This window comes from Mesoplodon densirostris, chromosome 17, assembly GCF_025265405.1.
Source record: "Mesoplodon densirostris isolate mMesDen1 chromosome 17, mMesDen1 primary haplotype, whole genome shotgun sequence".
Taxonomy (NCBI): Eukaryota; Metazoa; Chordata; class Mammalia; order Artiodactyla; family Ziphiidae; genus Mesoplodon; species Mesoplodon densirostris.
The window spans coordinates 67,281,058-67,294,716 of NC_082677.1; the positions used below are offsets into that span (position 1 = coordinate 67,281,058).

At 39.8% G+C, this 13,659-nt stretch overlaps 1 protein-coding gene across 2 annotated transcripts in view; it reads left to right on the top strand.

Moving 5' to 3' along the window:
* Positions 1-13,659, top strand: part of CLYBL (citramalyl-CoA lyase) — a 238,735-nt gene that overhangs the window by 95,471 nt on the left and 129,605 nt on the right. The window lies entirely within an intron of this gene.

Here is a 13,659-nt window from a genome sequence, read left to right on the forward strand (position 1 = left end):
GAAAGGAACCTTCTTCCTGCCTCCTTCAGTTTCTCAAATGAGAAGGAGTCATCCTTCCTCTCCTGTGTCGGCCCCTCCTCATTTCTTCCATCTCCTTGGAGAATCTTGGTACACCAATTCAGTCCCCCTTTCTCCTCATCTTTTCCTCCTTGCCCCTTTGTGCAGTCGTTCCCCACAGCCTGCAAAGATATTCTACACACATCTTTATCAAAATGAAGTACAGTCATTTTTGGTTCCAGGAACCCCAAGGATGCCAAAAATCCGTGGGTGCTCAAGTCTCTTATATAAAATGGTATAGTATTTGCATATAACCTATGCACATCCTCCCTATATTATACTTTGAATCATCTCTAGATTACTTATAATACCCATTACAATGTAAATGCTATGTAAATAGTTGTCAGCTTGTGGCAAATTCAGGTTTTGATTTTTGGAACTTTCTGGAATTTTTTTTCCAAATATTCTTGATCTGAAGTTGGTTGAATCCTTGGATGCAGAATCCACAGGTAGGAGAGCTGAGTATAAAACATAAACTTTCCTTTGTGTCCACATCTTCAAGCTGTTGATGTGTCTCCCAACTTCTCTTGATGCCTAACTTCTTGAAGAGGTCTGTGTCCACCTTCCTCAGTTCCCACTAAGGCACACTGAATTCTCAGCTTGTTAGGAACATATTCATCCCTCTGGCTCTGAAACTGTCCCCTTAAGTCTCAGATGGCTTCAGAATGGCCAATTCCAAGGCCCCATTTTTTTTTTTCTGGCCGCCCTGCACAGCATGTGGGATCCTAGTTCCCCGACCAGGGATCGAACCCGCGTCCCCTGCATTGGAAGTGCTGAGTCTCAACCCCTGGGCCGCCAGGGTAGTCCCTCCAAGGCCCCGTTTTTTAATTCGCATACTAGTTGACTCTCTCCGGCTCTTGGTGCTGTAACATGCTCCACTTCCCAGAACTCTCGCTCTCTCTCCCTGCATCAAGGATACTCATCTCCCTGGAATTTCTTCTGACTGAACATTCCGTCTCGGTTTTCCAAAAGGGTTTTTACACCCTTCTTTGAGCACTGAAGTCACGATCCTGCCCAGGTGTCCTTCTCTCTCTAAGTTATTCCCCTCGATGATGACATCCTTTTCATTTATGATGGTCTCAGAATCTTCCTTCAACTTGGGATGTTTGCACAGCTACTCAAATTTTGTATATATGAAACTGACTTCATTAGGTTTCTTGAAAACATTTTCCTGATTTTTGGGTCTAGATAATGGCTTGTTTTTAGCACTTACAATGTTGTGTTGTGATTTATCTCTTTGCATGTCCGTCAATCCAACTAAAATTTGAATGCCACGAAGACAGGACTTGTGTTGCTTTAAACAAAATCTGTGCTTGATTGTTGCTGGTGTATGGGAATGCTGCTTGATTTTTATTTTAATGTAAATTTAAATTTTTATGAAATAATACAAGATTTAGAGTTTTTCTGTACTCAGTTTTCTTGAGTGCTCTGGTTGTTTGTTTTAGTCTTTATCTTTCATGTTAATGGCTTTCATCAAATGTGTGGTGATCTGTGGCTATCAGTCCATATTTAAGAATGAGGAACTTAGAAATCGCTGGAGAGTTCATTATGCATGCTAATTGATGGACCTCACTGCAGGGTTATCAGATAGGGATCTGACACCTTCACCAGGGGATTGCCAGATATCAGTGTCTGTAGGCCCTCTGTTTCTTAGAGAGGAATCCTCCAGCTTCCGGTCTCCGGGGATGAAACCTGGCTGCCAGCATTCTGGAAGCCAAGGGGACAAGGCCTGGGGAATCCTCACCATTCCATGTGCTGACTTTCACTTAGTCCCAATTTTCAGCTCCTTGATTAAGTCCTCCCCATTGCTGTGTTTTGCATCCACAAGTTGGAAGCTGTTCTGGTTCATTTTCTCCAGAGAGAGTTACTTCCTTTGACTATTGGAATGAGGATGTTAGTAGGGGGAGGGTCTTATTGCCCTTTATACAGTATAAACAATCCTTTGTTCAGACCCACAACCTTGCCTTCAGAGGTACCAGGAACCTCAGTTCCTAAGCTTTTGCAGAGTTCTGTTGTGGAAAGAAGCTTCATTCTTTTTGACCTGCCACACTTCTTTGGCCCCAGTGCTGTGGGCAGTTAACAGTTAGCTTTTCCATCCGTTGATTCATTTTCCATTTTCCAAATTTGTTGACATCTCTCTTCCATTACATCTGTTTCTGTGGCTTCATACTCCTCCCCACTTTAATGTGGGTTTTTAAAAGAAGTGGAGATAAACACATGTTCATCTGCCATGTTTCTGCTTTTGAGTATTTTGATCTAGTATCCAGCTGACTTTATGAACTTTTATTAGTTTTTTTTAAAAAAACAATGATTATTGACCTTTTTCCCTAATTTTGTTTTATTATGGTAAAATATAATATAAAATTTATCATTTTAACCATTTTTTAAAAGTTTTATTTATTTATTTATTTTTGGCTGCATTGGGTCTTCGTTACTGTGCATGGGCTTTCTCTAGTTGCAGTGAGCAGGGGCTACTTTTTGTTGCGGTGCATGGGCTTCTCATTGTGGTGGCTTCTCTTGTTGTGGAGCACGGGCTCTAGGTGCACGGGCTTCAGTAGTTGTGGCTTGTGGGCTCAACAGTTGTGGCTCCCAGGCTCTAGAGCACAGGCTCAGTAGTTGTGGTGCACGGGCTTAGTTGCTCTGTGGCATGTGGGGTCTTCCCGGACCAGGGCTTGAACCCGTGTCCCCTGCATTGGCAGGCAGATTCTTAACCACTGCACTACCAGGGAGGTCCCCATTTTAACCATTTTTAAGTGTACAATTTAGTGGTATTAAATACATTCATAATTTTGTGAATTATGACCATCACCACCATCCATCCCCATAGCTCTTTGCAGCTTGTAAAAGTGAAACTCTGTACCCATTAAACAACTCCCCGTTCCCCCTTCTGTGGCTCCTAGCCGCCACCAGTCCGCTTTTTATCTCTATCATTTTGACTACTCTAAATATTCCATATAAGTGGAATCATAGCGTATTTGTCTTGTTGTGACTGGTTTATTTCACTTAGCATAATGTCCTCAAGTTTCATCCATGTTGTAGCATATGTAAGAATTTCCGTCCTTTTAAAATCTGAATAATATTCCATTGTATGTATATACCACGTTTTGCTTATCCATTCATCCATAATATACATGTGGGTTGCTTCCACATTTTAGCTATTGTGAATAATGCTGTTATAAACAAGGGAGTATAAATATCTCTTCAAGACCCTGCTTTCATTGCTTTTTGGTGTATACCCAGAAGTGGAATTGCTCCATCATATGGTAATTCTATTTTTAATTTTTGAGGAATCACCATACTGTTTTCTATAGTGGCTTTACATTTTTACTAGCAGTGAACAAGGGTTCTAATTTCTCTGCATCCTTGCCAACATTTGTTATTTTCTGTTTTTTTTATTTTTTTTATTTTCTGTTTTTTTGATAGTAGCCATTCTAATGGGTATGAGGTGGTATCCCATTGTATTGTATCAAGTTTGATTTGCATTTCCCTAATGGTCAGTGATGTTGACCATCTTTTCATGTGCTACTGGCCATGTGTATATCTTCTTTGGAGAAATGTCTATTTAAGTCCTTTGTCCATTATTGAATCATGTTGTTTGTTTTCTGTTATTGAGTTTTTGGAGTTCTCTATATATTTTGGATGTTAATCCCTTATCAGACATATGATTTGCAAATATTTTCTCCCATTCTGTGTGTTGTCTTTTTGCTCTGTTGATATAGTCTTTTGATGCACAAAAATTATTAGATTATTGAATTTTGTCAGATGCTTTTCCTACATTTTTTGAGATGTTCAAAAGACTTTTCTCTAACTGTTAATGTAATGAACTATACTAATATATTTTCTAATGTTAAATCATCCTTGTATTATTTTCCATTTTCCGGATTTTGTTTGTTAAAATTCAAGAATTTTGCATTTATGTTATAAGTGAGACAGGCCTATAATTTTCTTTTCTTGTTTTTGCCTTCTTTGGTTTTTATATTCTCTTCAAAATAAATTGGGAATAATTATTTGAGGAACTTTCCCTCATATTCTGTTCTCTAGGGCAATTTGTATAGTTATGAATTATCTGTTTCTTAAAGGCTTTTCAAAACTTATTAGAAATTATCTGTACTGTGTGTGTGTGTATCTTGACTACTAATTCAATATGTTTAGTAGCATATGCTCTCTTCAGATTTCTTAGTTCTTATTAAATCACTTTTGGTTACTTATATTTATTTAGAAAATTATTCACATTATCTGTTTCCAAATTTCTTGCCACAATGTTGTTCCTAGCATTCTCTTCTTATTTTTAATCTCTTCTGCATCTGTAGTTTTAGTTTCTTTTTATTCCTAATATTTTCTTGATTTTGCCAGAGGTTGCCTATTTTATTTATCTTTTCAAAGAATCTTTTTTGATTTTGATGAGCTTCCTTATACTTTGTTAACTAGTTCATTAATTTTCACTCTTATTTTTATTATTCTTTCTACTTTCCTAGGATTGTCTTTTGCTCTTTAAAAAAATTTTTTTTCCTGAGTAGAAAAATGAATTCATTAATATTTTACTCAAGACTTTTCTAGTATATACATTTAAACTTATAAATTACCCCCTAAGAAATACCTTAGTTCTTAGTGTGTCTCATGGATTTAGATATGTAATGTTTCATTTTCACATATTTTAAATATTTTCTCTTAATTATATATTTTTTGATCCATGAATTATTTAAAAATATGTGTCTAAGTTTTCAGAAGTATTGACTTCTGACTTTACTGCACTGTGGTCGGAGAATTCCATTTGTACAAAATTGACTAGTATTTCCTGAGACTTCCTTTATGGCCTTGTAAGTGGTCATGTTTTGTATATGTTCCATGTGTACTTGAAAAAATGTGTATTTTCTAATAATTCAGTGAGGAATTCTTTGTATGTCCATTAGCTAGTGATTATTAACATGATGTTCAAATCTTGTATATTCTTATTAAATTTTTGTCTTTTAGACCTATCAATTTCTGCCTCTGGTTGTGAATATGTCAATTACTTCTGTAATTCTGGTAATTTTTGCATTTATTTCAGATGTCTACAGTTTGAGGAATATTATTTCTTTTTGATAAAATGTTCTTTTCATCATTAGATAATGATATTCTTTATTCCTAGGTGGGGTTTTGGGGGGTTTTTTTGTCTTAATTTCTATCTTATTTAATACTAACATCTTTAATCCACATTGATTTGGAAGTTATATATTCAATTTTTTCCTTTGGTGATTATTTTATAATTTTAATATGTATATTTGATTTGACAAAGCCTGAAGTTAACTGATAATATCTCTATTCTCCTTCTGAACAAAGTGTTCTAGAATATTTTATTTAGCCCTGATATCCACCTCAGATCTTTCATGTTCTCTGTCTAGTATGTTATCAGAGTCTAGTACTTTATTTGTTGTTGATTTTTTTTTTAGTACTTTGTTAAAATGAGGCAACATTATTATTGCTTCTGGATTCAGTTTCTTTTATTATGAAATATACCTTTGGTCACTTCTCTCAGTAAAGGTAACTTCTTTCAGCCTTTGTTTGTCTGGAAAATGTATGTATTTTGGCCCTATCTTGAATGACAACTTAGTTGAATTCAAGGCTGAAGGTTATTTTCCTTCAATACTTTGAAAATATTGTTCCATTATTTTAGGGTTTATTTGGCTGCCTAGGAACATTATATGGTGCAGCAAAATTGTTCTCTCTTCATGAGTAGTCAGCCTTTTCTTTTTTCTTCTTTAGCTTGTGACTCTGTTTCTTTCATCTGAGAACGTAAATGTTCCTTTCAGTTCTGAAAACTTCTCAGTTGTGAATCCTCATTCTTTCCACTCTCTCTCAGACATTTACTGTAATCTCTCATTCTGCCCATCTTGCTTCCTAACTTCCTGACTTCCATCACCTACCTCTCTGTGCCATGTGGTGGCCCAGAAACCACTCTGAGTAGTTTCTTTTCATTCATCTTATAGTTCGCTGATTCTTTTTTCGGGCATGTCTAATCTACTGTTTTACTTATTAATTTTGTGACTATGTATTTTCCTTTTACAAATGCAATTTGATTCTTTCAAATTAATTTTTATTTCCAATACTGTCCTAACCTTTCCACGGTTACTATTCCTTCCTGTGTCACTTTAATAACTTCAAACTTATATATTTCATATTCCCTCTGAAGTTTTCACTTATTTCTAGTTCCCAGGTACCTATTCACCCTTATGTTGTGCTTATTAGTGACCCTCCCACCTGGTGGTTTGTTTCCTGACATGGTTGGGCTGGTATTGTGAGCTCATCTTCAGCAGGGGTTGTTTTTGCCTCTGGGAGTCTATGTGCCCTGGACTGTGGATACATTCTTGGAGCACTGCTTTGCATTTTTCTTCTGCAAACCAAGACTCAGTTGTTTTAGAGTCTTGAACTCAAGTTTTTAATTTTAACTTCTCTATCTGTGACTTCAAACCCATCTAGGTGGTATAAACTTAACGCCTGCACTTGCTCTTAACACAGGCTCATGGTTTTGATGACTCATACAAAAGGTTCATTTATTTTCACAGAGCCCAAGCCAGACCTCAGGCTGCCTTGCTGTTTCTTTGTGGGCATAATTCTTCTAGTTTCCTATTCGTGGATTAGATAGCTTTTAAAGGGGTCCAGTTTTGTTCAGTTCCTTCCCCTTGCACAAGCCCAAGTTGGTGTCTTCTGTCCCACGTGGGTATTGACACTCTGGCCCCTAGTCTTTTGTTCCAGGGCTGATACCCCTCTGTAGACACAGCATCAGCTTCAGGAACTCTGGCCCTGGACTTCTTGCTTTGTTTCAGTACTTGAAGATTTCCTTTTCCTTTTTCTTTCAAGCTCAGCTATATGTTAAACCTTTCTTTTTTTAACTTTTGCTTTAGATTTTCCAATATTTCTGTGTGTTTTTAAGTAGGAGTGGGGTCTGCATCCACTCAGCTTACCATAAACCTATTCATCTCTGTACTCCCCAGCTCAGAGGAATAACTGGTCTGTCCCAGGTGCTAGATGACGGGCTGACTGACTGGCTGACTGAGTGAATGAATGAATTTCTTTTTCATGTCCAGAAGCAGATGGAAGCAACATTCTATCTCTCCAGGGGTACCGGAGCAAGCAGAGTTTATTCTTCTATGAGCATAAGTGAAGAGAGTTCCAAGCAAACAAAATGAAGAGAGAATAGGACTTCTTACGTGCTTTTTCTTTAAGTCTTGGAACAATGGAAACATTTAACTGCTTCATACTGCTTGATATCCGAAGGTGGACTGAAAGTGGACGAACAGTGAGTTCCCATACCATTCGCTGGTGGCTCCACACAGCATCCTTACCAAGAGGAAAGATTAAAGAATCACAGGGAGCAGGACATTAGGCCTGTTTATTTCCCTCTCTCTCCCCTGTTTTTAAGAAAAGCGTGCCTTTGATGAGATATAGCCGCAGGCTCTTGTTTCACATTTTACGTCAACCACCTTTGTTAGAAGCTGGTTATTGATGCTGTGCCCTGTTTTAATTCACACTTCTTTGCTAATCAATTACAGCGTTTATCCATTAATCAGGCATTCTGACAGGGTCAATAACTGCTTTTTGGGTTTCGTGAGGGGTTGCACGTTATCAAGCAAGGAATAACGCTCAGGAACTCACTTAAAAACAGTGTGACTTTCCCAGGCTGGTGGACTTCTGGAGCAATAAACATCTCATGCAGATTTCATATGGTGGTTTTTTAACGTATTTGGTTGATGGAATTTTCTCACTGAACACTTCATTAGCAGGGCTCAACATTAGTGAAGTGTGGGCAGGTGTGCCTCTGTTTAAGAAAAACAGAAACATCAAAAAGTAATTATTCCCATTCCTTACAAATGACTGCATTTACCTAAAGGTGGCATTAAATCATGAGCTTCTTTCATTCATATTAAGTGTTTACAAACAATATCTTCTTGGTAGTGGGGTTTGAGAGCAAAGAAACTTAATGCCAAAATATTTGGAGCTGCTACTAGATGAAAACCAATCCAAAATTTAGAGCAAATATCTCTATAATTATAGTGTGAGTCAAGAGGAAAATATCTTATAAACAAAAGCTGAGTTAATATACCAATTTCCTAAAGCCCATCTTTTACACAGAGTGTTTTAAACCTCTGTGTACACATACATGAGTACATACACATTCTCAGTACCCCTCAGCCTTTATAATTTGTTTCAACATATTCAGATGTTGTAAAGCATCATAGAAGTTAAAACTTTTCATTTTAGCAAGGGTGAGAAACAGAGGTGGCAATGTTTAATTGGAGAGGTACAGTTTGGGCAATTGAGTTTACCATACATAATGATGGTAACAGGTTTCAGTGATCTTTTTTATGACAGATGTACCAACATTTAATTGTTTTTCATCAAGATTGGAGAGAAATGACACTTCTGTAGATTTTTCAATTCTCCTACGTGTCACTTAGCTGTCCCACCATTGTCTGAGTTCCTTTCTCTCATCCCTTTTGCTGCAACAAGTTGTGTCATTCCCTCATGATCAGCACTTTTGTTGTCTTTGTTTTTTGCTGTACCTCAGAAGTCCATCTTTTCTTTCATCTCCTTCCCATTCATGCATGAGGGAACAGTTGTGCCCTGTTGTGGGGATGTTCCGCTGGGTTTCAAGCAGTAGGGTTTCTTTTTATTCTCTTCTAAGTAGTACAATGGGGCTGAATGTCTGTTGCAAAATGCACACACTAATATGCCAGGTTATTTGGTTTCCAAGAAGTCAATAAAAATACTACATTTAGGCTCAGTCCTTGGCTGGCTTTTTCCCTGTCTGCCTCCTTTCAAGTCTTTGGTTATAAATCTGTTTGTTTGTTTCTGATCGTAAAATATAATCTTCCATATTAAAGTGAAGCGTGGAGTCAACAAACACTCAGAAAAATGTTGCTGGCGGTGGACTATTTTCACACTAGCAGATTTGGCAGCCTGCACCCTCCCTTGGTAAGAGCCTCAAAACAGCCGCCAGAGCTAATTAATGGCAGCTACAACTCGGAGGAGATGAAAAAAGAGTGGATCCCAAGTTGGTCTTGGCAGAACTTTCCAGTGTAAGAAACTAGCACATCTCTGCATCTAGAGGTGTGCAGCTCTGACTCTTTTCATCCAGATCACCTTGCTTGATTCTTGTCTTGGAGGGGGGGAGATGAGTGTGAGCGTAACTGTACCTAGTTATAAACACAGACCCAAAGGCCATGTCAGCAGTAAAAGGCTAAAGACACAAAAAGCTAGAGATGTCTTAAGACACTTTGTTCTCATACTCAGGAACAATCTTCAGAATCCTCCTTAATGAGGTCATAAAAGAAAAAACTAGAACAAGTGTTCCTTGTGTATCTCACTAGAGCCGGCCATTAGGGTCACTTGCCACCAGTATCCTGTTTAAAAAGGGATTGGAGTAGTTCAGTCAAGCATTGCATTAAGAGAGAGACTTTGATTAATTCCTTCTCTTTTCTTTTGTGCCACAGATAATTTCAGTAAATTTGTGATACTTTCTGCTTAGCCATTGCTGAGGCTTAAAGTTCTTGACACATCAAGCTGAGTATTAGCATTTACCGGGCCTACTTGGCTGTGGCGAAGAGAAGTGAATGCTGCCGATTGCTCTCTAATCTTTGATGAGCAGGGTCGGTCTTTAAGCATGACCGGTATCTGAGATCTCGGCTCAGGGAAGAGCCTGCTCTCAGGTTGGTGGCAGAAAGAAATCTTGATGTAGGAGAAGGAAAGAACTAACAGTAAGTAGGATGGTGATGTACATGGTGAACTTCTTTAAAGGTACTGGATCTGCCTCTTACTCAGAAAATCACAGCTTGGGGAAGTTTCAGGCATGGCTCTCAAAGGAAACAAAAGCAAGAAAGGGACAAGTGAGGGCCATCAGTATGTGCTTTCACTGAGGCTGCTGCGGGAGAGTTGAAGATTAGCCCTGGGCTGGTCAGGTCAGGTAGGAAACTGGATTCTCTTGTCACTTGCTTTCTTTTATTTACCAACTTTGTTGAGAGGCCATCAGGGATACAAGGGAACGTTTGAGTCCTGTGCTGTAGAAACCCAGTGGCTGTTGCCATCTAGAAACAGCTTAGGATGTATTTAAAGCACTTAGTTAAAAACTTAATCACATAGTTATTGTATTTTATAAGCTAATTTTGGAAAGGTATACAATTTACTTTATTGCAAATGCAAAGTCTGTTAGGCGTCCATGCATTTAGGTGCCACTGAAAAGCTAGATTTGGGTTCTGATGGACTGGAACGGCTCCCAGGGGAACATTGTTGTGATTGTGTAAATCCCCTCTCCTTTGTGGTTTACTCACTAGATACGTTGGGTTGGCTCTTAGGGCTGCTGCTTTCTGTCCTTAGCAGGACAGAATTCAGCCACTGCACATGCGCGTGAAGGCAGTAGGTTAACAGTCCTGACTTAAGAAGATGGTTTTGGGTATGGGTAGATAGAATTGCTTCTTTTCCAGTTGAAGCACTGAGTTTTTTGTTCTTTGTCTTTTCATTTGATAGAGGGGTAGTTGGGTTTATTTTAATGAATTTATATGTGAGACATGTTTATGTAAACAAGTTAAGGCAAGATTTCAGAACTAATTTTAGAGTATGTTTCATGATAATTACTGCTTTCCTGCTAATGGTTTAATAGCCAATCATAAGAGTTTTAAAAATTATTTTGAAATGATGTTAGACTTCTCGTTGATTCTTTTTCAGTACTGTTCCCAGATTAAGAATCCAAAGACATACCTGTTCGTTCATCAAATATTATTTATTAAACTGCTACTGTATGCCAGGCTCATAGTGTTGTATCATCATTATTATAATTGTCAATGTAATTGTTTTTTATTTATATTTACAGTGATTATTATAAATATTGGAAACCCCTAAGTATCCTAGTTTTGATAATCAGCTTTAACTCTTTGTGAGGGTGAAGCCTGTCTATGAATAGATCACTCAGGCCTGACCTGAGTAGTTCTTGGAATGCTAACTGAAGTTGCGTGATTGATAGATTTTTCAAGATTTGAAACTAGAGAGAGCCAGGGAGGCAGAATGGTGTCATGGAAAGGACACAAGCTGTCACTTACTTTTCCTTGCCTGAAAGGCAAGAGCTTAGGGCTCAGTGTGTGAATTAAGTTCTCTGAATGTGGTAAAGCAGCCAGCACCTGGCTTGTCCCACGTGCAATCCTCTGGGAATCCCACTCCCTTATTCCTAAGAAATGGGTATCCCCAGGGCCTCAGCATTTACATTCTCATTCCCATCATGCACACTCAGGGGCCGGGAAATTATCTGGTCGTTACGTCTCTTGTGCCACCAAAAAGAGAGCAAGGATGTATATTTAGAACCTCATTCTTGTGAAAAATACCTCAAATATTTTTTAGATCCAGGGAATACCTGCCTCATTTGTTTATTTGAAGCTTAATTGCAGGTGTTTAAAATATTTCCCTACGGTGGAAATCTTCCAAATGTTACTTTTTTCACAAAATCAGCATGGTGATTGCTGAGAAGAAAGAGGCCACAGCCTTAATCTCCTCAACAAAATCAAGCCTGCTGCCATGTTTCTTCCTGGGCTGAAGGTTCTTTTTCAGAAAAACGTCTCAGTGGGGAGGCAGGGTGGAAGGTCTCTAATAAAATCGGAGGATTGTGGTCGTCTGGGCACCTTGTCTTCTGATACCAAGTGAAAAAAGGATGAACAGAAGCACGTTTCAGCCTCTGCCAAACCACCCTCAGGTCAGATCTAGGATCCAGAAAGTAGCAAGAGTAGGCCACCTAGCAAATGAACCATTTCCTTTGAAACATAGGCAAGTAACAGATCTGGGCTTAAAAAATCCCTGGTTTTCTCTCCCATGGCCAACTATACAAACTGCTAGCTGAAGAAAATTGTCCTTTTACCTTATAATAGATTTCACAGAAAATGATACCTTTTGGTCTTTATTTACAGAGAATGTTAGAAGTAATCTTACAGATCCCATTATACCGCTTTTACTGTGTTTGGTGAGTATTCCTGAAAACCCATTCAGTATAATTTGGGTCTTTCTTCATACTTAATTTAAAACAGCAGTTTTTTGAAATGTCCAAGACAGCTGTTGCTTCTGCTTTGTAATGCTGAAAACGCTCTGCATAATTATGTTCTGGAAGTTCTACGGGGCCTTGCTGTTTTAGAGCTTGAGAAAGCATAATGTCAAGGACCATCCAATTGTTCTCTTCCTGTAGATTAGGATGAAGGTCTGCATTAAAAGTTCTCTCTCATCATAAGCTCAAAACAGGTAGCGCTGAAAAGATTGCTTCTGCCTGATGTCTCTTATCTTTCCAGCGTGTGAGCCCTAAGTGGGGGAGGGTGTGCCTGCGTGGTGCAGTGTGCCTGCGTGCTGCGGTGTGCCTGCGTGGTGCAGTGTGCCTGCGTGCTGCGGTGTGCCTGCGTGGTGCAGTGTGCCTTATACACTGTCGGTGACTAGCAAATGTACTCAGCTGTTTCTGTGGAGATAGTATATATGGGATCTTAGCCAAAAGGGCCTCTACTTACAAGTCAGTTCCTGAACCTGTCTTCTACGACCTTTTAGATTGGACTCCTTTATCAGTCATCTGCTTGAGTATCAATTAGGCGTAAGGAAAGGACACGGGAAGTGGTGGTTGGTGGTGCTTGCCATCTGTGTCTCTGAGGCATAGTTTCAGCTGGTAAGGTGTGTACTTTTGGACGCCTAGGTCTTTTGGGGGCTGAATATCTTCAGCGTTTGATGGGCTTTGGAAATGTACATAAATGGGAAAGAGGGGAAAGAGGGGCCAGAAGGTACTTCATCGCTCCTTCCCTCCTCCAGAGGGGACCAGAGACAGTACAGGTGGCCGTCGGCCCATTGGTGAGGTACTGAAGAGATTCTTTTTCTTTCTCTGTCAGTTAGCAAAATGAGATTTTCTTGTGTGGATAAAGTTTAGGAAGAGAGAAAGAGGAGCACCACATCCTGGGCCACTTTCAGCCTGTACTTGAGTGTTTCCAGGGTGTGATTGTCCTGACTCCCCACCCCCAATCAGTGCTGTGTTACTATTGTTAGTGCCGTTACGAGACCGACCACTGGCTGGAGGGTGACAGGTGCTTTAGGGCCCCATCTTTCCAAGGGCTTGTCACTGTAGCTTTGGATCTCAAGGTGCACCTGCAGGTGCTCAGGAAACCAGCCTCTCAGCTGGGCGGCTGAGCCCTTACGTTCCTGTGTTAACGGACTTCATTCGACATCTGAGTTTGCCTTTTAAAATTTGACTAGCAGATGTGGTAGAAATGATCGCCACCACAGCCTACAAGTGCAGGGACGGCGTTGGCAGGCCCAGTGGCAGGCAGGAGGCACAGAAAATGGGCCTTAGTGGGGGCAGCCCCAGCATTGGCCAAGCCCGGGCAGAAAGCATTTGGCCGCCTCGCTGACCTCTTTGCTAGTGAGAACTGGGGCTGCCCCTCAGGTACTTGCCCTTCGTCTTTCCTCAGGACAGGCCAAGCGAGGCCCAAGAGGAGGGGCAAGGTGGGTCCATCTCCAGGTGGAGACACAGTGAGACTCAGGCCCAGGGCCGTCTCTGAGCAGTGGTGTACAGCGGGGCTGCCCGGACAAGGGCCCCAGAGGCCTTGGAGAGAGCAGCAA